This window comes from Biomphalaria glabrata, chromosome 11 (genome assembly GCF_947242115.1).
Source record: "Biomphalaria glabrata chromosome 11, xgBioGlab47.1, whole genome shotgun sequence".
Classification (NCBI taxonomy): Eukaryota; Metazoa; Mollusca; class Gastropoda; family Planorbidae; genus Biomphalaria; species Biomphalaria glabrata.
The window spans coordinates 38857681-38879198 of record NC_074721.1 but is presented as its reverse complement, the minus strand read 5'-3'; the positions used below and the strand labels follow the sequence as shown (position 1 = coordinate 38879198).

General features: G+C 38.6%; 1 protein-coding gene across 1 annotated transcript in view; it reads right to left on the bottom strand.

Moving 5' to 3' along the window:
- Positions 1-15236, bottom strand: part of LOC106054975 (uncharacterized) — a 117956-nt gene extending 102720 nt beyond the window's left edge. The window contains exon 1 of the mRNA XM_056004265.1: positions 15055-15236. The gene's annotated coding sequence lies outside the window, so the exon portion shown is untranslated. The remainder of the gene's footprint in view (positions 1-15054) is intronic.
- Between the last annotated feature and the right edge of the window lie 6282 nt (positions 15237-21518).

Here is a 21518-nt window from a genome sequence, read left to right as displayed (position 1 = left end):
CCACTCAGTCTCGCCCCTCCCCCTCAATATGTTCATATAAAGTATGTTCCATCTTATCAGACAAACAAATATAAAAAAAAATTTTTTTTTAAAGTTTAAAAACAAAAAAAAAGCTTATTAAAACAGAGGAGAAGAACTCCACATTTACAAATACACCTCTCAATGATGTGGAAATTCCATTTAATGATATCAAACAAACCAACAAGATATTTAATTGGCAATAATTTCAAATTATTGGTTAAATTTTTTTTAAATTGGTCCATGTTTTAAAATTCACTAATTAATTGTCTTAAGTTTCAAATTGATCCGAGCATGGGTGTGGGAGAAATAACGTGTACAATAATCTAAGGGGACAAAACCCCAAATACTATCCATAATTCGTAATATTGAATAATTAATTTCCATTGTCGATATCAAACAAGATAATAATTGCCAGTAATGAATGAGTTTGAGTTTTGAGTTTAGGCACATACCAGTACTTAATTGATTGATTATTCTTTTCTTGTTGATTAATGTATTGTCTTTTCACATGAATAATGATGCAAAGTTTCAACTTGATCCAAGAATGGGTGTGGGAGAAATCGTGTTATCAAAAGTGATACCAGACAGACACAAAGTGAGCTGAGAAAAGCCTTAAAAAAAAACAAAAAACAACTGATGATACCCAGTCTAAAAATTTGAGATCCATCCTACGTCAACGTCTAGGTCACCTGACTGCCTCGTTAAATTTAGAAATAGACAATTTGTTTTACTACCCCGGCGCACTTCCCAAGTTTTCTCAGTTTATTTCCCCAGAGAAACAAGACAACATTGCGATGACGGCCGTGAACGAGCCGCAGACAGACGTGACAACTATTGTGTGACAACAGGCTACATTCACGCTGTTATAATGTATAGGTCGGTGCACGTCACTCACGGGGCTAGAGAATAGGACGAAAGAGATACATTAAACAAAATAGTTTTAAAAATTCTTTTAAAAAGAAAAAAAAAGCTTTTATAAAATGGAAACAACTGTACATTTGTAGTCATATCTGTCAATACAATAGCATTTATGTAAATTAATCAGTATCGAACTAAATAAATTAATTGCCAATTAATTGGTTAATTTTTTAAAAATTGATTCTCAATGATGAAGAAGTTATTTCCCTTTATCAATATCAAACAAACAAACAAAATATTTAATTGACAATGATTTAGATTTAATTAGTTAGTTTTTAAATGGATGCATGTTTAGTTAAGTTTTAACTACGTCATTCCGGAAAGCTCAAACATGATCAGAGAATGGGTGTGGGAGAAATAACTTCTACAATGATCTAAACCCTAAATATTAAGTCACATATCGGAATACTGAAGAATTTATTTCCATTGTTGGTATCTAATAAAATAATTAATTAACAGTAATTAATATTGACTAATAGTTCTTTTTTAAGTAATTCATGTATTGTTCAGCAAATTTTGACAAGGAGCAAAAAGTACCACCCCACTGAAAATCATTAAAACAAACCACAATGGCGATGTCCCAGCACCCTGGGGGCGCCACTTTGTCAACTAAATGACAGGTGCATTTGATATTACATTGTTTACACTAGCCCTTTGAGGTCTCCTGTGTCCACACTTCAGTATACAGTAATATTATATATGCGCTAATCTTCGATGCTTTTTTTTTTGTTTCCAATAATAAGTTGTATTGTATATACAGTCTCGTTCTATAACTTTACGTACAAGCAACAGGAGTTTTGATTCATGATGTCCCTAGCGTCCAATCTTTCTAGGCACAACAAAGACGGTCAAAGTCTGACCTCACGCCATAAAAGGTCATCTCCTCCCTACCCACCTCTTGTTAAATCCCACCTCTGCGTGCCAGGCAGGAGCTCGCATTTAATAATTACGAGAACAAGCGATTTTTTATTTGCTATCCAGGCCGAGGATAGAGAGAGAGAGCGCGCGCGAGGGTGGAAAGAATTGACCCAAACAATGAGAAATAGCCCCCGTCTGGTTTGTCTCTGTGCGTGTGTGTGAGTGAGATTGTATCTGAGTGTTTTAAACAATGACGAGACTAACAAGTTGGTCCAGGCATTCTCTTTCTCCTCTCTCGTCAGCAACAGGTGAAGTGATCGGTCAAACGTCTTACAGAAAAAAAAATCTTTAAAACCGTTACCAGTCGTGCCACTGGGCCTGAAAAGTGGATGAATGCAGAAGAGAGAGAGAGAGAGAGAGAGATAGAGAGGGAAAGGAGGGTCCATGTCAAGGCTGCACTCCGCCCCGTTTTTGTCTTCATTGTTCATTGGTATGACTCCCCCCCTCCCCCCTTTCTAATTAACATAAAGCAGTTCGGGGGTGGGGGGTGTTAACCAGAAATGTGACCTCCTATGACCTTCACCACATTTTCTGGGATTAAAACTCAATTAATGTAAAGATTTCTTAAAAGTATAATTTATTCGCATATTGGTTACACAATGCCATTGCATGCTTTGTTATAGAGGACACTAGGACTCAAATGAAAGCTTGTAGGGTATTATCTTTTTTTTTCATTGAAACCATAAAGAAAGAATTACATAACCTACCCAAATTATGCAAATACCTTATGACCTAATAGAAACATGTGTTTTTTTATGTAAAATAATCACCGATTGAAATTGTTGTATTATAAATATAGTCTACGGTGAACTATAAAAAAGATGAATTTATATTATCAATTGCTAAGAGTAGATATGGGGCACAAAATAAGAAATTCCAAGAATGTTGAAATGTCACGTTGGAAGTTCAAATATTGAGAAACAGATTACGGCAATGATTCCAATTAATCCTCACATATCTTGCTGTTGGCATTATGATACCGTAAAGCCTGCTGGAAAGTAAAGTAAGTTCCGCACAGCGGGAGTCCAACACGATCAGCTTGGGAGCCCTTGTCAGAGGGCTGAAATGTAACATGACCTGCTGGTCGTCCACTCGAACATCTGTCTTCAGCAACGCCACTTGGTGCTCAACTACCATCATTCCATCCAAGTAGTTAACATACAGCTACGCGTTCTTTTGCCCCCCCCCCCCCATCTCTTCTACACATCAGGACCGGGCAAGCAGGAGATCTCTACTATAAGTAACATTGTATTACAATCGGGATCTATGACACTACTGATAAACAGTGGCGTTGCTAGGAATTTGCCATCATTTGGGGGCCCCGGGGGGGGGGGCTTGACCTATTTGGGGGCCCCTGCAGTTTGCGCAATATTTAATATTTGATGTAAAAAAAAACCATTTGCCCCCCCCCCCTCAAGCGGAGGCCCGGGGAGATTTTCTACTTCTTTCCCTGCCTCCCACCCTAGCTACGCCCCTGCTGATTAAGTATCGTTAAGGGATTCCCGGTGTGCCAAACTATACGAACTATTGATGTATTGATGTGTATTGCAGTACATCACGATGTCACGTAATAATATTTGTCAAAAAGTCGAATTTATTTTAATTCTACAAATAACGTCCATGAATTCTACGACTCTGCGAACTGTGGTCGAAATTCTGCTGTCTAGAAGAATTTATGAAACATAATAATTTTTTTGTAAGGGAGAGATCTGCGTTGATTGGAAATTGCCAGGCTAATTAATGATAACAAAGAACATTTTTTTTTAGCGTTTCATTAACAAAGAGCTACCTTAGTTAAAGCTGCTTCACCAAAGTAAGGTGTCTGCAGCCACGTGCCGAAATACATTTGTCCCGTCTCTAAACAGACATTTGTTGTTTCATGTGAGAATGTCTCTCTGATCAGCCAGAGGCAATATTTGCTTTAGGAAGATAGAAAATGAACTTAACAGAAAACATGAGCGACACATTGTGTCCTCCCCCCCCCCTTTTTTTATTTCTCTATGGGTTACGTAAGAAAGAGGTTATTATTAATAGAATGTAGAACCAGAAGGGAGACAATGCTATCTTCGGTCTTTCATAGTTTATGAATGTATTTCAAGGATGGTCGAATAAAACGATGAACGGTCATATATTAAAAGGGAGAATATGACAATCTACTTATATTTGAATAATAACAAAAAAAAAATATTTTAGGTACACAGTTTTAATTATACTGTAATGTATTTCGTTTCCCGAATCTATTGTTAGATCAACCGTATTCCATCATGAATAACGGCGATGGTACCTATGAATTGTAAATTAGTAAAGCCATTTAATTAATAAAGCAATCCTTTGCGTATTGAGAGTAAGTGTGTTGTTCTGGATATAGATCTAAGTGAGTGAGTGAGTGAGTGAGTGAGTGAGAGTGTGTGTGTCACACACACACACGCGACGGTTTTCCCAAACAACTATGAAAACTTCGTTGAAATTCAAAAGGTTACCAAATTTGAACTACCTGCTGCTTCCGGTCTGAAACACCCCCCCCCTCCCCTCCCTTGTCACCCCGAGCACAATGTTTTTATCACGTTTTATTCAGGTGGAGCCTACGTCATCACCAAGGAGGGTCGAGGGCTACCGGTGTGTGAAAGGCCCCTGTGTGTATGGGGGGGGGGGGGGGTTGCAGAGGTTCCCCTTTTTTTATTTTCTCACCTAAATCTGCTACGCTGAGTTTTGGGGATAAGATGAAAGATGAAATGAGCCTACTTATCTTATAAATTACAGACGTTCCTACAAATGAGATTATAATTACGTCCTAAGCGTATCTATTACGTTAATCTAGTCGTGCATGTTAATTAGAGATTTTTTTAAAAATTATCCTGGCTGATTCATGCAACTCGTTCCACCAGGGGCGTAGCTAGGAATTTTTTTATCGTTTAGGGGCCGAGGGGGGCTTGACCGCTTTGGGGGCCCCTGCATTATGAATAATATTTCATTTTTAATGTAAAAAAAAACCATTCATTTTGCCCCCCACCCCTCAAGTGGGGCCCGGGGGATTTTCAAATGCTCACCCCCCCTCCTCCCCTCATCCTAGCTACGCCACTGGGTTTCATACTCTTATGGCAAAGGGGAAAAGGAGCAATAGTAGGAGTTCGTTCTAGCATAAGAATTAAGAAACGTGACTTTGTGTCTTTCTAAGTATTTGATTTTTTGTTTGTTTTGTTTTTGTAAGTTTTGGTCCAGAGGTCCTACAGAGAGGGCGTGAATTGCCTGCGCTGCATTGGACATTTTCACGATTAGCTAAACAATCTTGTTCGAGGCCAAATAAGATAATTAATTACCAATAATAAATAAACTAAATGGTTAATGTTCTTATTGATTCTTGTTTGGTCAGGATAAAAAAAAAATATTTGGCCAAAATTTCAACTATATCCAAGATCGTGTGTGGGAGAAATAACGTTAAAATAAAAAGTACAAGACAGAGTGAGTTGATTTAACTCTTTCTCTCCTAACTGACGATACCAACGTTGATTCCACCAGAATGTGGTAAATAATTACGCAGAGAAAGAGTTAAGCTTTGTAACAACTAAGACATTTATCCGTAGTGTTGTTCCCTGAATCAAGAGGATTATACTTAGCATTGTGTGTATCGCACTAAATGACCTACACATGAGAAAGTTCAAGACGCTAAAATCAACTCCCCCCGCCCTAACTTTTCCCGTACAGAAACAGAACTGCCACTTGTGTCAATATAACCTATCGAACTTTCCTATTGACAGAAACACAGGTTCACCCCCACTTATCACCCGGCCACTTTCTGTACATGGGGCATCTCGCCACGTCTTCGATGTGTTTGAAAGTTCACGAGGAAGTCATCCCAAGTGACGCCAGCCCCGTCACCCAATTTATGCAACGTCAAACGGGAATTTCCGATTTCATTGAACAACGCACGCGTAAATGTAGTGCAAATATAAGCTACATCCTTAAATGGTGTAGGAACATTCTTGTGTTGGTTTTATGGGCATCACGCTGCAAACGACAGAATGATATTCAGGGCAACAAAATGGGACTATGGGAAGGTAAAAAAAAAATACAAAATACTTAAAAAAAGAAAAAAGAATAATACTTCTAAGAACTACTCTACACATACAACTATGTATATCAAATATATAAAGTTTACTTCCTCTTCTCTATGTCAAACAGAATAACTAATTACCAATAATTGATTGATTAATTGGCGATGAAATTCAATTGATTGATGTTTAGTTAGGTACATTAAACAATTTAACTTGATCCGAGAGTAGGTTTTGGAGAAATACCATATACAACTCTGTGGCATTTTACATCTCGAGAGACGATCTTTTCCCTTTGCAACTTCTTGTGTGACCAAAGAGGCCAATCCTTGATACACAGCTGCGATCGCAGGTTGGGCATATGTGATCACCAGGCGCCGTTGCATTATCACCCTTCTTTCTGCTTCTGTAGTGTATGGCATCTGCAATCCGAGACCCTTCCTTTATGCTCTCTCTCCATGTGGATCTATCCAATGCTACTTTTTCCCAGCTGCTAGTGTCGATTTTGAAGAGCTTCATGTCACGTTTGCATACATCCGTATACAACTAAGGGGACAAAATCCCACATATTCAGCTATATCGCTTAATACTGAGGAATAATTTCCCTTGTTGGTATACAAATTAGTTAAGAGTATTTAATAGACAAATTGTTAATTTACATTGATTCATGTTTTGTCAGGTACAGTAAATAATTGTGTAAGGTTTCAACATGAGCCGAGAATGGGAAACGGGACGAAATAACGTGTTTAAACTTTTTACCAGACAGACAGAGTTATTATAAAGTAAATAGACGCGTCTAAAATATGTATGTGCAATTTATTTTATTCATCATTACGTCCTCCCATGAGCCTCGTTCAGAGCGGCAGCGGGACGACACGAGACCAATAGTTACAGAAGGCTGAACTTAATCCTGCAACGTCACAATCTGTGGGCAGATTAGACCAATATCTCGTTGCCTAGTCACAGGTCTGTAAAACGTGGCAACGAGCTATGGGTCTAAACTCTAAACAGCCCACAGATTGTGACGTTGCAAGTCAGTGTTAAGGCCTTCTATAACGAATGGCCTCGAACTACAGCGGGCAGGGGTCTCGAACTCGTGACCATTGTACCGACAGTTCGAAGCGCATATGGCCAAGCAAGGCCGCTAAAAATCTTATTACACGACTTTGCCAAAAGTAGAAAAAAAAAATAGATGACTATCTTATCAATAAAAGATACAATTTAAAAGTTGTCGCCTTTGAGGTTTTACCATATGAACTCGTTAAACTTAATTAAGTAGTGACCTAATTAAAAACGTAGAAAATTATTGAGGTCAAGGTGAAAACAAAATGGATGCTCAGTTGTTTACGTCAGATTTCAAGCTTAGCTTTTTTTTTTCCGACAGCAGACACCACACAATTATGACATTTAATATACATTAGAGGTGTGTGGGCCTACGGGGTGTCTGGGTACCGCAGAGTTGATCCAGGTGCGCGGGCGCAGGACATCCCTCCTCAGATTGCTGACAGGTTATGACGGGAATCATGACAGGCACCGAGCGCCGGGCGAGGTTTACAAATATTGTGCCGTGCGTGGTGTCGGACAATGTGAGCGGACTGGGTGGCGTGATGGGCGCACGGGAGGAAGGTTTTCTTGGGCGAAGATGAGGGGACATCGCTCCCCGTGGTGCTGCCAAGTTTAATTCAGCTCATGTAACGGGAGGGGGCTGGGCTATTAAAAATTTTTCACCCTTATGTTAAAAAGCAGTAGCGACATACAACAAACAAAATACAAAAAAATAATTAAAAAACAAACAAACAACAAAGCTGATAATAAATGTATCAAAAAGTTTGGATCAGTCATGTAACTAGATGTGTAACAGAGTTAGGCTAACAATAATACATTTGCGCGATTATAATTATTATTTTCATTACTAATTGTTTTTGTTTAGCGCTATTTCATGCTTTTAACTTTCTCAATACGCCATGGTCTCAACACTTGTCTGGACCAGTTGGGTAAGGGGTTAGAGGGGAGGGGGAAGAATGAGATATTTGGATAAAGTTTTTTTAGATGCATTTATATACAAAAAAATTGGAACCTCCTGAATTCGAATTCGACGGCTCAAGCCTATTTAAGCCCACTCAAGTCAATATACTAACCACGTTGCTAGGGAAGTGCTTAAGAAATTAAAAGGTCTTTCTACATAGCGTAAAGGTGATAAATTCAACTTATACTACAACTTCGGTTAAGTACGATTTATTTCCCTTGTTTGAAGCCAAACAACAACAAAAAAATTAATTGCCAATAGTTAATTAACTAATTGTTTAATTGTTTTTATTGATTCTTATGTTGTTATGTAAAAGAAATAATTGACCCAAATTTCAGCTTGATTCGAGATTGGGTTGTGGGAGAAATAACGTGTGCTAACTTTTTACCAGACAAGACAGACAGGGTGAGTTGATATGACCTTTGTAAAAAGGAACGGACAATGTATCACACTCACTTAATAAATAAATAAAGAAAAATAGATTAAACGGAAATAGTATTAAAGTCCAATTGCTTCTAAATTCCTGCTTATTCAATTCACTGCATTATTGGGCCACAAGTGCATGAAATTATTTGAAACCATAGCTATGTAACACACATTGGATAAATGCTTCTTTTATAAATGTATATATATATATATAATATATATATTATACAAGAAACAAAATTATGCAAAAACCTAAATGGTACGAATTGCAATAAAGTTCAGGGAAAAAAAAAAGTGTATGTGAAGTATTATGATAATAAGTGAAAGATCTACACATTTACAGTCATATCTCTTAGCACTTTACGATTTTTTTCCATTTTCTATATAAGAAAAACAAAATTACCACTAACTAATTAAATACTTTTTTTTTTTTTTTTTTTTTTTGACTGAATCGTGTTTTGATAGGGACAAAGAATAAGTGTACAAAGTTTCAGCTTGATCCTAGAATGGGAAGTGGGAGAAATAACGTGTACACAATGTGTACCAGACAGACGGAGTGAGCTGATCTAAGCTTTATAATTACAGTGCTATTAGCGGGTATAGTATGAATGTAATTACAGGAATATTTTAATTATGGCTATCAAAGCGAGTTGCTAGTGAGAAAATGTTCTATTAAACTAGCTCTACAGACTTTTTTTTTTTTTTTTTTTTGCCATGCCTATCTGTAATTATATCGAATATAGAAATATCGGCCGTGTCTACAAAGCATTGATCATAAACCAATTAAGTCATGTGTGGTGTATTTAGCCAATGATCACACACACTCCCTGAAACCGATCGTTATTCAAATGAGTTTCATCAAGGCATTCATTTACACCGCTGTGTTTAAAACCCGTTTCAACCCGCAGTGGTTTAGTTGGAGTTAGGGGGGGGGGGGTGGTGTCGAGAAAACAGGACGAAAAAGTGTGTCTGTGTTCGCGGGAAGGGGGTATTATGGCTCTACAGTCCAGACACAATATATAAAAAAAAAGTAAAGTTCCCCTTTCAGACCTTGTGGTCTATAGGGCAGATGATGTAGAGGTCATCTGTTTCTGTGGCCTACGGTTAACTAGGGTGTCATGTAGCCAGCACAACGACCAACCGCCTTTACTTTTCCCTAACTAATGTCAGGTACACATTAGAGCTGGGTGGACTCAGAGGCGCCCGAATATCCCGAAATTAAAAATCTTCTCCAGGATTCGAACTCGGGTCCCGGGATCGGAAGCCAAGGGCTTTACCGCTCAGCCACCGCGCCTCCAGACACAATATGACCCAGAAGAATACTTTCACTTAGGAAGCGGAGTGGTAAGCAACACTACTGTACACATTTTACAATGAGTTTATGAATGTTATCAGCCAGAAATAATTAGAACCTTTATAGGATGACAAGCGAATCAAAACCAAAATCAAGCGATGTACAAATCCTAATCATCATTATATATACATTAATTATTTTTGAACACACAGCAGAAACCGTTACTATTTGAAGCAATGTATGCATATATTGATTGCCAATATTAGTTCACTTTTAGTTTACTGTTATATACATTGTTTTCGATAATATATGCATATTCAAAGTGTAAACACAAAAGATTCTTTTAAAAAAGCCCACAAAAGAGGCACAGAAAAGAGGCTTCCTATGATGATAAAGCTAAAATTGAATAGCACAAATTCTGAGGTTTCCTTTAAAAAAAAACAACTTTACAAACAATAATTAATTACCAATAAATAATTGACAAATTGGTAATTTTTTATTCATGTTTTGTTAGGTATAATAAATAATTCTTTACATTTTTAAAGTATCAACTTGATCGGAGAATATTTGAGGGAGAAAAAGCGTTAACAGTTATTTAAGGGGACTAAACCCGACAAATTTAGCCATAAATGTGAATACTGAAGTACTTGTTTCACTTGTTGGTATTAAACAAAATAATTAATTACCAGTAAATACTTTTCTAATTGTTCCTTTTTTTTTTTAATTGATTTATGTCTTTGCCAATAAATAATTCTGCGAAGTTTTGGTGTGGGAGAAATAACGTGTACACACTTTGAACATGACAGACAGAGTGAGTTGATATAAGCGTTGTAAAAATTTATTCAAAGCGAAAGTGATGTTACTTTTTAAGCGTAAGTCAAAACACCCCCTCCCCCAACCCACCATATTAGTTCTCCTGAAACTCCTGAAAATTTTATTCAAAGCGAAAGTGATGTTACTTTTTATGCGTAAGTCAAAACACCCTCCCCAACCCACCATATTAGTTCTCCTGAAACTCCTGAAAATTTTATTCAAAGCGAAAGTGATGTTACTTTTTATGCGTAAGTCAAAACACCCTCCCCAACCCACCATATTAGTTCTCCTGAAACTCCTGAAAATTTTATTCAAAGCGAAAGCGATGTTACTTTTTTAAGCGTAAGTCAAAACACCCCCCCCCCTATCCACCATATTAGTTCTCCTGAAACTCCTGAAAATTTTATTCAAAGCGAAAGTGATGTTACTTTTTAAGCGTAAGTCAAAACACCCCCCCCCCTATCCACCATATTAGTTCTCCTGAAACTCCTGAAAATTTTATTCAAAGCGAAAGTGATGTTACTTTTTAAGCGTAAGTCAAAACACCCTCCCCTATCCACCATATTAGTTCTCCTGAAACTCCTGAAAATTTTATTCAAAGCGAAAGTGATGTTACTTTTTAAGCGTAAGTCAAAACAGCCTCCCCAACCCACCATATTAGTTCTCCTGAAACTCCTGAAAAATTTATTCAAAGCGAAAGTGATGTTACTTTCTAAGCGTAAGTCAAAACACCCCCTCCCCCAACCCACCATATTAGTTCTCCTGAAACTCCTGAAAATTGTATTCAAAGCGAAAGTGATGTTACTTTTTAAGCGTAAGTCAAAACAACCCCCCCCCCAACCCACCATATTAGTTCTCCTGAAACTAACGACGTAACAAAACAGAGGACCGCTGGTAGATGAAGCACTTGAAAACAATTTCTAGTTCTCGACTGTTTCCTCGGAAAGACTCGCCCCCAAAACCTCGAGATAGTGTGCCCTCCAATCTAGATTGATTTGAAGTCGACGTGGTAGAGAGGACAGACGGTGCTTGTAGTGTGGGCTAGAAAACCACTCAGCGCTTGCGTCAGATGATGACAAGAGTCAGTGACGAGATCTGAAATCACGCAATGGCCTCTTTTTTTTTTTTTTCTTAATAGGAAGAGTCATTGGGCAGAGGACTTGATCAGATAACGAGTGTACGTAAGAGTTAGGAAACGAGGCTGTGGGGCGAGGTCAGGAAATAAAGCTCAGACACGAGGCGGAATAGAGAGGAAGTTATTCATTGAATTTTGTTTCGTTGTTTCAATGTCGGCCAGTTTAGATGATAGTTTGAACCAACCGACCTTTTATTGGTAATAGTTTAGATACCCAGATACCTTTACTGACCACCATGTTGTTTTTAAGCATATTTATCTCCCTTATTTATATTAAACTATTTTTGAAAGAGATTTTTGTTCTTATGCTGTCAACTTATGAATTTTTAAGTGTATTTACTGAAATGAAGGTCTAAAAAAATGTTAATAATAAATTGAAGTTGTTTCTTCTTTTTTTCAATAACTTTTTTTTAAAGAGAGTTTTTTGTTCTTATGCAATCATTTTAAATGAATTTTAATATTAGATCTTATAGCTGCTAGAAAGAAAGACAAAACAGCAACAGAAAAATGTTGGCAGGTAATTCAAGGGAGATAGTCTAGTATTAGGACTTAAAACCAAAATGGCATATTTCCAATGACAATATATGGTAATAAGAAATAAAACTTAAAAATATATATTTTAAAAAATATTCTCCGAGGAAATCAAATTACATATTTGTAATCTGCATTTTTTTCTGCATATTCTTAAAATATAAGAGAAACTGATTTAGCGTTTCTAGTCACGTAAACTAATACCCTTTTATTTATCTAGGGTGAAGATGCCATTTAAAGCTCAGAATATCTTAGACGTAAATGCGTAACAAATATCTATTCACGGTGATGGTAGGAAGGGGATAGGTTGGTGCAGTTCTTTAAGCTAAACAAGTGATGCCCAAACAACGGCCTACGGGTCATTCCAGGCCCATAATGCGTAGCTACATAACCCACTCGTAACGTCCACCTACATTGCTATAATGAAGCCGCAGACAGTTGGATCCATTGTCCGTGATGTGGGTCGTGATATGCATGTGGGAAATGAAGACCCCAAGGTTAAATAAGGTTGAGAACCACTGGTATAAACAGAGGCGTAGCTAAGGTGGGCGAGGGAGGGCCCCAAATGAGTGTTTTTGTTTTTTTTTTACATTAAATATTGAATATTACGCAAAATGCAGCGGCCCCCCAAAGAGGTTCAATTCCTAGCTAGGCCACTGGGTCTAAACAATGTTCATCTTGAATTCTTTATTATTTTTTTGTGTTCAAAATCTAACTGACTGTTATGGAGTGTGTGTGTGTTTCTATGGTGACGACGGGAAGAGGTTAGCTAAGCAGTAAGAATGATGCAAGATATGCGGCACTGTCTCCAGCGGTCTCAGGTAGGACAGAACTCCAGAACGCCAGACTGAAAAGACGTGTTTTTTTTTTAAATAGTGAATTAGATTCTGTCTTTGGTGTAATTAAAGTTATAAAAGTTATATATATATATATATATATATATATATATATATATATATATATATATATATATATATATATATATATATATAACATTATTCACAAAGAAGATATTCAAGTTGTTAAAAGTTTTATAAGTTAAGATATAATACCGCCTACAGTGGTTTAGTTGTCTACCAGCAGCTTGGTGCTACAAGTCAACGGCCGTCAACAAGTTACAAAAACTTTGTTTGGTAGAAGAAAAAAAATCACGTGACTTATAATAATTATCCTTAATTAAAAAAAAAAAGTATGAAACACCGGAAGTGCTTCAAGTGTTTTAATAATTAACCAACGGTTCTAACTAGCCCTGGTGGGGGACACTGGCGCTATAAACAATACATAAGTAAACGATATAGCGACAGGCGAGGCTAAATGGAGAATTCCAATGCAATTAGGAAAAACACTGGACGCAACGGTCACTTTTAGGGCTTTGGTAAAATGATAAGAGAGAGAGAGAGAGAGAGAGAGAGAGAGACACACAAAGAAAAATAGAGAACTCAGCAAACAACAGAAAACATAATTCTATGAGATTTAAGTAGAAAAACATAAGTGTGTGGGAATGTGTGTGTGTGTGTGTGAATTAACAAACACTTATATCGCAAGAACTGTTTCATGTCATATTCCCTTCAACACGTGTTGATATTACGTCACCACACATTGATCACGCGAGGCCAATATCGATTTTTCCCCAAGTTCACAGCGTACTTTTTACCCCTTACCTGGCCAGGCTGTCAAGTTCTACCCAATCTCTTAAGTACAGCCCCCCCCCATCTCATTATATACAGCCCCCCACAAGTCACTGCCAACATAAAATGACTAAACACATTTCTTCCCTCTTCAAAGAAAAAATACAAAATAATAATAATAATAATAGTAATAATAATGATAAGCATTGAAAAAAAAAAAAAAAAGAATCCCTACGCCAACCCCTTCCCCACACTTTGTTTCTTACACTTTCATTATTTCTGCATGGTTTGTATCTCGTGGTACGCTTCGGTGAATCGCAAGTCAGAAGGGCAACGCTTATATACATCGATCCATTGACAACATCTGTCAGATTAACACACGGCTACTTGTCTACTGTAAATGAGATAGGATTTGAACCGTCAAATTATAGCAAGTATAAACCCAAATAAAAAAAAATAAAGGTTTCTATCTGCAAATTGGTGTTTAAAACCAAGGAGCATTAGGTCAATGACTAAAGCAACTTAGGTTGTTTGGTATTTTAATAATCAATGTATGCGCTACCTGGGATTAATGAAAATCGTTGTAATCCTCAATGCCTTTTCAACAATTCAAGTACAAAAAAAGGTATTTCCTATTTGCATACAAATAGTGTTTGTTTTGACAAATATGTTTATTGTATATAAACTTATAAACATCATGTGCTATCTGAGAAAATATGCAGATAAAATGGATACCTGAACACTAAACCGTGGATCCGACGTTGAAAGGAGCCGCTGTCTGGGAAGTCGCCTTCCTCGATAATATGATAGGAAAGAGTTGTTAGTTCATATTGCACATGTGTGCGTGTGTGTGTGAGAGAGAAAGTAAGAGAGAGAGAGAGAGAGAGAGAGAGAGTAAGGGGAAATGGAGACTCAAAGCTTTCTTAAAGTCGGTGCACAGTTGTACGAATTTGACAAGCACGACTTGGTGCACATTGCACGCCACGCGCGGGTACTTTAACAAGCACGACTTGGTGCACATTGCACGCCACTCGCGGGTACTTTAACACGCAAGACTTGGTGCACATTGCACGCCACTCGCGGGTACTTTAACACGCACGACTTGGTGCACATTGCACACCACGCGCGGGTATTTTAACACCCACGACTTGGTGCACATTGCACGCTACTCGCGGGCACCGACCACAGACTAGACTTGTATATCACGATCACATCTACTAACTACATCTAAGTTCAATCTATACTGTTTTGTTTGCTACACAGGCGCTCTAATGCACAAAGCTTATTTTACTCACTCGAGCGGCGCCTCGTTGTTTAATCCTCAAAGCCGCTAGAACACAAGAGATAAACTCATCACCAATACACACAAAGAATACAACTAAGTTTTTGTTTTTTTTAACTCGTTTGAAAGTGAGCAGACGTTAAAGAGAAAGCGCTCACATTTTGAATTTGTGTCACCATCGTTCTGCTTCACACACACACGCACGCACACACACTGCTACACACACACACACTGCTCCACCCATCGCCCCGCCCGTTACACGCTCACGCCGAGGCGCACAAGGAGAAAGCTGTTGTCAAGTCGGGGCCTGTACTAAGTGTGTTGGGTAATTGCTGTACAGCGAGGCGTCTCAAAAGTAATGCATGGAGGGTACATCATCTGCAGGCCTGGCCACGTGACGATGCTCCTCAAAATAAAAAAAAAAAAACAAATTTGCAAGCACGTACAAACAAATAAACAAATGTAATAGGCCAAATATGATTTATTAAAGATAAAATACCTCTACATGAATTGAACAGTTTGTCTATGAGAAATCACACGAGAACCATTGGCTTATACACGCTGCTGTAACAGAACTGTTCCTATCCGTTCAAAAAAAAAACAAACGCATACAACTAGACCAATGTTTCCCAAACTGTGTTTCGCTGAACCCTAGTGTCCTGTGAGGCCTGATTAGGTGTTAAATGAACTACTGGAATAATAAACTAGTAGGCCACCACTTGAATTAATCTCTCTCTCTATAAAGAAAAAAAAAAGCAGTGTTCCGTTTAATTCTCCAAATGTGGGAAGTGTTCCGTTAAGGAAAAGGTTTGGGAAGCACTGCACTGATCTAGAACAAGGTCGGACAAGAGAGAAAAAGAAGGAATCATATTATTTTGTCTTGTTAAGTCAAATCAGGCCAAACATGTGCCACGCGCACTACGCGAGGCGGGAACGAGGGCAGACATTTTTTAGCCCAAGTAATTATTCTAGGATTACAGGGATAATATTTAGAGCAACGAACCCCCGCCCCCCTTTTTTTTGCCAACTATCTCTAAAAAATCTCCCCCCCCCTAACCCCCCCCCCCCCCAAAAAAAAAAAACCGCACGCCGTTTTTTTTTTTTTGTAAACATCAAGCCATTCTTGATTAAGGACAAAGTTTGTAAGCCAAGCATTAATGAGTCGAATCACGTGACTGTTCAAAAACGAGGGAATTTCAAAACGCGGTCAGGGAGAAGAACGAGCTTGTAGGAAAGGGAGAGCGAGAGCGGAAGTTGACGATGAGCGTCACGTTTAGAGTTACACCACTACGAGATAGGAGCACTACAAATACAGACTAGTTCAATGTAGATGTCAAGTGTATACAAGAGTAGCGGAATCCTTTCAAGTGTTGTCATACAGATGTCAACGATGCTAACTTGACATTAGTAGTCTCGTATTAAGTCGTATCCATCGAAGATCTAGATCTACATATGTGACAATACAAATACAGACTTGCCACAAAAATGGATATTTATTGTATATAGATTTAAATAGCCCCGCTATGGACAGCCCCAAGCCCGGTTGAAAAAGGAGGAAGGTTATGCGTTGGGCCAGCCACTATAACCTGTTGATTAAACCACCGGAAACACCAAACAGCAAATCAACAGATGTCGCGGATCTGGGAGAAGATGGACATCTAACCTGTTGACTAAACCACCGGAAGCACCAAGCAGCAAATCAACAGATGTCGCGGATCTGGGAGAAGATGGACCTCCAGTTGGAAAGCGTACGACGCATGTCGATGAAGCTGACGCATGGAAGCTGACAGACCGACGACCATAGTTTCCACCAGGACCATCACCACCTTTGGCACAATTAGGCGCATGCGGAGTAGCTGGACGTGGAGACAGTTGGATGGGTGACCTCGTGACTGAGGCGGCCTTGGTTGGAGCGGCATCTTCGGAGGTTACGGTCGGAGAGACTCGCCCAGAAACGAGACGCCTGGAAGAAGCTGGTTGGTAGATGCCCTAGACGGGACCAAGGCGATGGAAGAGATGAAAATCTCATGAGACCGATTTAAATAACAACAGCAGAAAAATAAAGTCTGCATGGCTCCATCATTTAGGAAACTTTAACCAAAAAATAATAATTGTTGAGCAGTGGATCTCAAATTTTAGTCTTTTGGAGGACCTTATATTTCATCTTGATTCGGTAGGAGGTTCATATTTTGATTTGATATTTAGTAGTAATAGTTTTCCCTTAACCATAAGATGCCATATAGGCCCATATGTCTTAAGGAGGTCAACTTGTATGTAAGTTTGATATAGTCTTTGTTGAGGCCTTGGTGTTGCTTTTCTTAAGGTTGTGAGTCTATTGACTTGAAATATTGTTCTTGTAATCGCGAAATCTACTTCTATAAAAAAAGCACTCCAGCAATATAATAAATAGAATACGTTAATCTGACCTTTTAATAACACAATAGTTTATTTAAAAATAAGGGCACATTCAATGTCTTCAGCAATAGAGAAATACGTCACTACAAGAGGCCTCTCTCGTCAGTTAGTCTGTCTCCATTTCCGTTTTCAGTTTGTAATGTTCCGTCTCGTCACTAAGGAAATTCCCGATTAACCCCCAAACTTCCACGCGTTTTACTAGAGTCATGACATATGGCAACCCTTAGTTTATTGTTTTTTTTTGTTGTTGTTTTTTACAAAAGATCTCTTTAGTTTCATATAGGATAGGGATGGGATCTTGTATTTGTGTTTGACATAGCAGAACTTATACTTCCAACAGTAGTTGTAGTGTCCCCCTTTTTTTTTTTTTTTTTTTAAATCACAATTTCAAGGAAATAAACATTTGAAGAGAAAGCGTACATGAATTATTATTTTAGAAAAAAAAGAGGGGGGGGGTGGTTCAGGAATTGGTCAGTATAATGGAATCTCTTTCCACTGTAATGGAGTGTGTGTGTGTTTCTATTGTGACAGTGGGAACATGTTAGTAGTTTGTTGTGAATGCTGCAAAGATAAGCGGCATTGTCGTCAGCGGTCTTAGCTAGGTCAGACGACTCCAGAACGTCTGATTTAAGTGACGTGTTCTTCAAGTTATTAATAGTTTTACAAATTAAAGTATAATGCGCCTACAGCGATTTAGTTGTCTACCAGCAGTTTGGTGCTACAAGTCAACAGCCGTACACAACACCCACCCCTCTAAATTGCGGCTTTGGCTTAACCGCCCAACTCCACGGTTCGTCTCATTTTGAAATAATAAAGTGTGTCTGACTCCTAACCAATGACCATCACTCCTAATCAATGACCATCTCTCCTAACCAATGACCATCACTGCTAACCAATGACCATCTCTCCTAACAAATGACCATCTCTAAGTTGATGATTTTAATTATTAAGAACACTTGTTTGGAAGTTCACACCGCAATGACATAGTGTCGCTACATACACAGACACACACACACACACACACTCATACGTAAACACAAGCATCTCGCCCCCAATGACGGGATCGGGTAATTCCGCTGACATTTAAACAAAGAATCGGAGGAAGCCGAGAGAAAGGCAAACTCATCGGCGTATCTTACTTTACGTTGAACGTAGTGGGACAAGATCTAATACAAGGGCGGAGAGAAAACAATCACAAACATGTTTGGTTTGTACACAAACGTCTGAGAGGAGTATATGCCGTGGGAAAAAATATAAAAGGGGGGGGGGAACGTCAGTTGTATTTCCACAGATGTTGACTGACAGGGGGGGGGGGGGGGTGACCAACATAGGAGAAGAGTAAGTCGTTTTTTAATTCGCCAATTTGAGCCGCGGGTTCCCACAGATAAGGCGGAGATCCGAACAGAGAAAGGGGGAAACATAAAAAAACGGGTCAAGTTCTCGCCGGACATGGCTTTACCGAGCTGGAGAATACATCCCGTGGACAACGGGAGATAACGTCTAAGGCTATTAGTTCAACCAAATGTATTGATAATACAGTCGATGGTCTTTTCTTCTGTGTATCTGTTGAAACTTCATCGGGGGTGAAGTTCTAATCATTTTTTTGTATTCAGTACTGGAGAGATGACATTGCCAACAACACATAAGACACTAACATAAGTCCAAGGTTTACACAACAGTTCACGTTAAAATTGTTCATAAACTGTCCAGACTTGACGACCACTGGGTTGTCCATTGTCCTGTGTTGTAGAAGAACGAAGTTATTTGGATTCTTTCGCAAAGGATCTGTCCTTTTTTTTTTTTTGGATTCACTTTCCAAAAGATATATTGCATAAAAAAAAACTAATTTTATGGTATCACAACAACAAATGTAAGAACTTTGTTCAGAATTGTTCATAGTTCTCGGTTTACTTTGCTTGTCCCTTTTCCAGCCCTAGACATACAAGCCATATGGGCTTTCATCTCAAACGAAATGCATGATCTTCGGAGTTTTGAAGGTCAGTGTCTTTATTTACTAGTAAAGTCCAACATTCGACATTTACAAAGTTTCACAAAAGCGAAGCGACAGTGTTAAATATGACTTGGAAGCGGTTTTGCGCGAAACCTGGTATATGAGATTTATCCCAACAGTACTAGGTGACTGAGCCTCGCTCGTTTGAATAAGTTGTTGAGGAAATATATTGACTTATTTTGGATCGGATAAAAACTTTTAATTCGAAAAGTTGCTTTCGTGTTGTTTTAGTTCTAAATGTCAATGTGCATGGCGATTAGAAAAGCAATACTCTTAAGTCCGCATACAGAACACGCCGGTATGGACAGTATATAGCAGTGGTTCTCAACCTTTTAAGCTCAGCGACCCCTTTTTACAACCCCCACTCTGCCGCAACCCCCCCCCCCCTCCCCGCTCACAAACACAGCAATAGGAGAATAGACAAAAACAATCCATTTTTTCCATTATCTTTGGCGACCCATGGCAAATCGTCAATCGACCCCCAAGGAGGTTGGGACCCACAGGTTGAGAACCCCTGGTATAAAGGGACTTCTTATGGTCCGACAGTTACGCTGGACGGAGCACTATCTCTTATTGGGGGACGATGGTTTGCAAAAGGCAGTCTTTTTTGTGAGCTGAAAGGTGGTAGACGTAGCAGACATGCCCCATAGAAACGCTTTAAAGACCAGCTTAGGCACCAACTTGCTTTAACTGACACAGAAGAGGGCATCTGAATGCAGACGGCTTCAGAACGAGATAGCTGGAGATTTTTTTAAACAAAGGCCGCGGAATACACAAAAGAAGTTCCAATGTCAAGGACAGCTGTAGACGGCGAAAAGATAATCTAAATCAGGGGTTCTCAGCCTGTGGGGTCGATTGACGATTTGTCATGGGTCGCCTAAGACCATCGAAAATATGGATTGTATTTTGTGTATTCTTCTATTGCTGTGTGTGGGAGGTGGGGGGGGGGGGTCGCGGCAGAGTGGGGGATAGTAAAAAGGGGTCGCCGAGCTTAAAAGGTTGAGAACCGCTGATCTAAATCGACCACCGGCATACAATGATTATGTTTTCGTTGGATGTGGCAAACTATAATTGTTCTTAGTTGTAATATTTAAGAATTGAAGAATTTAAGAATCAAGTAATATTTGTTCGTATAAGTGAACCCCCCCCCCCCCCCTAGTGAGCCACAGGAGCCAAGTCAAGAAACACAACAACCCAAGACAAGTCAAGTCGAAACAATAATTTGAACCCCTGACATCTGAGGGCTTCGTCCGGGCAGGCACCGTGTCTGTTGTATCTATTTCTTTCGTCACCTTGAAGAAGTCTATAAGAAAATAAAGTATAAGCAACACAAACAAAGAAAAGGATACCGACAATTCTGGAGGCTTCGTCCGGTCAGGGACAGTAACTATCGTACCTGCCATTTGAATACTAAAGTTGGATGCAAAGCATATAATGGACCTCATTCACCAATCGTAAACAAACAACATTTATTCACGTGATCTTATTGATAAAACAATGGAAAAAAAACTGTCACGTGACAACCATCATGAATTGAACATGAGATCGTAAATTATATAGAAGAGATAAAGCACCACGTGGCTAAATGTTTTTTGTTTACGATTGGTGAATGAGGTCCATTGGTGAGAACAGATGTATTATTGTTAGTCTAGGTCTATTACAAATTTAATCACATGACTGATTCAAACTAATTGATACACATTAATATACGCTTTTTTTTTTAAAGTATTTTATTTTTATTGTGTGTGTGTGTGTGCGTGCGTGCGTGCGTGTGCGTGTGTGTATATGTATTTAGAACAGAGACTACAAAAGTCACTAATAATGTAAAATGAAATTGTGAATTAAAAAACAAAAAAATAAAGGCGTTTCTCCCACGACATAAGTTTGATGTATTTGGTACTTCATGCATACACAACGCGTGGAAAAATAGTACATTAAAATCTAGATGTTTCTCAAGGTCAAAAGTCAAGGCCACATCGTTCAAGTAGCCATATGTTACGAACTTGTTCGCTGTCCTGTACGAATTTGAAATAATCTCACCTTTTTTTTTT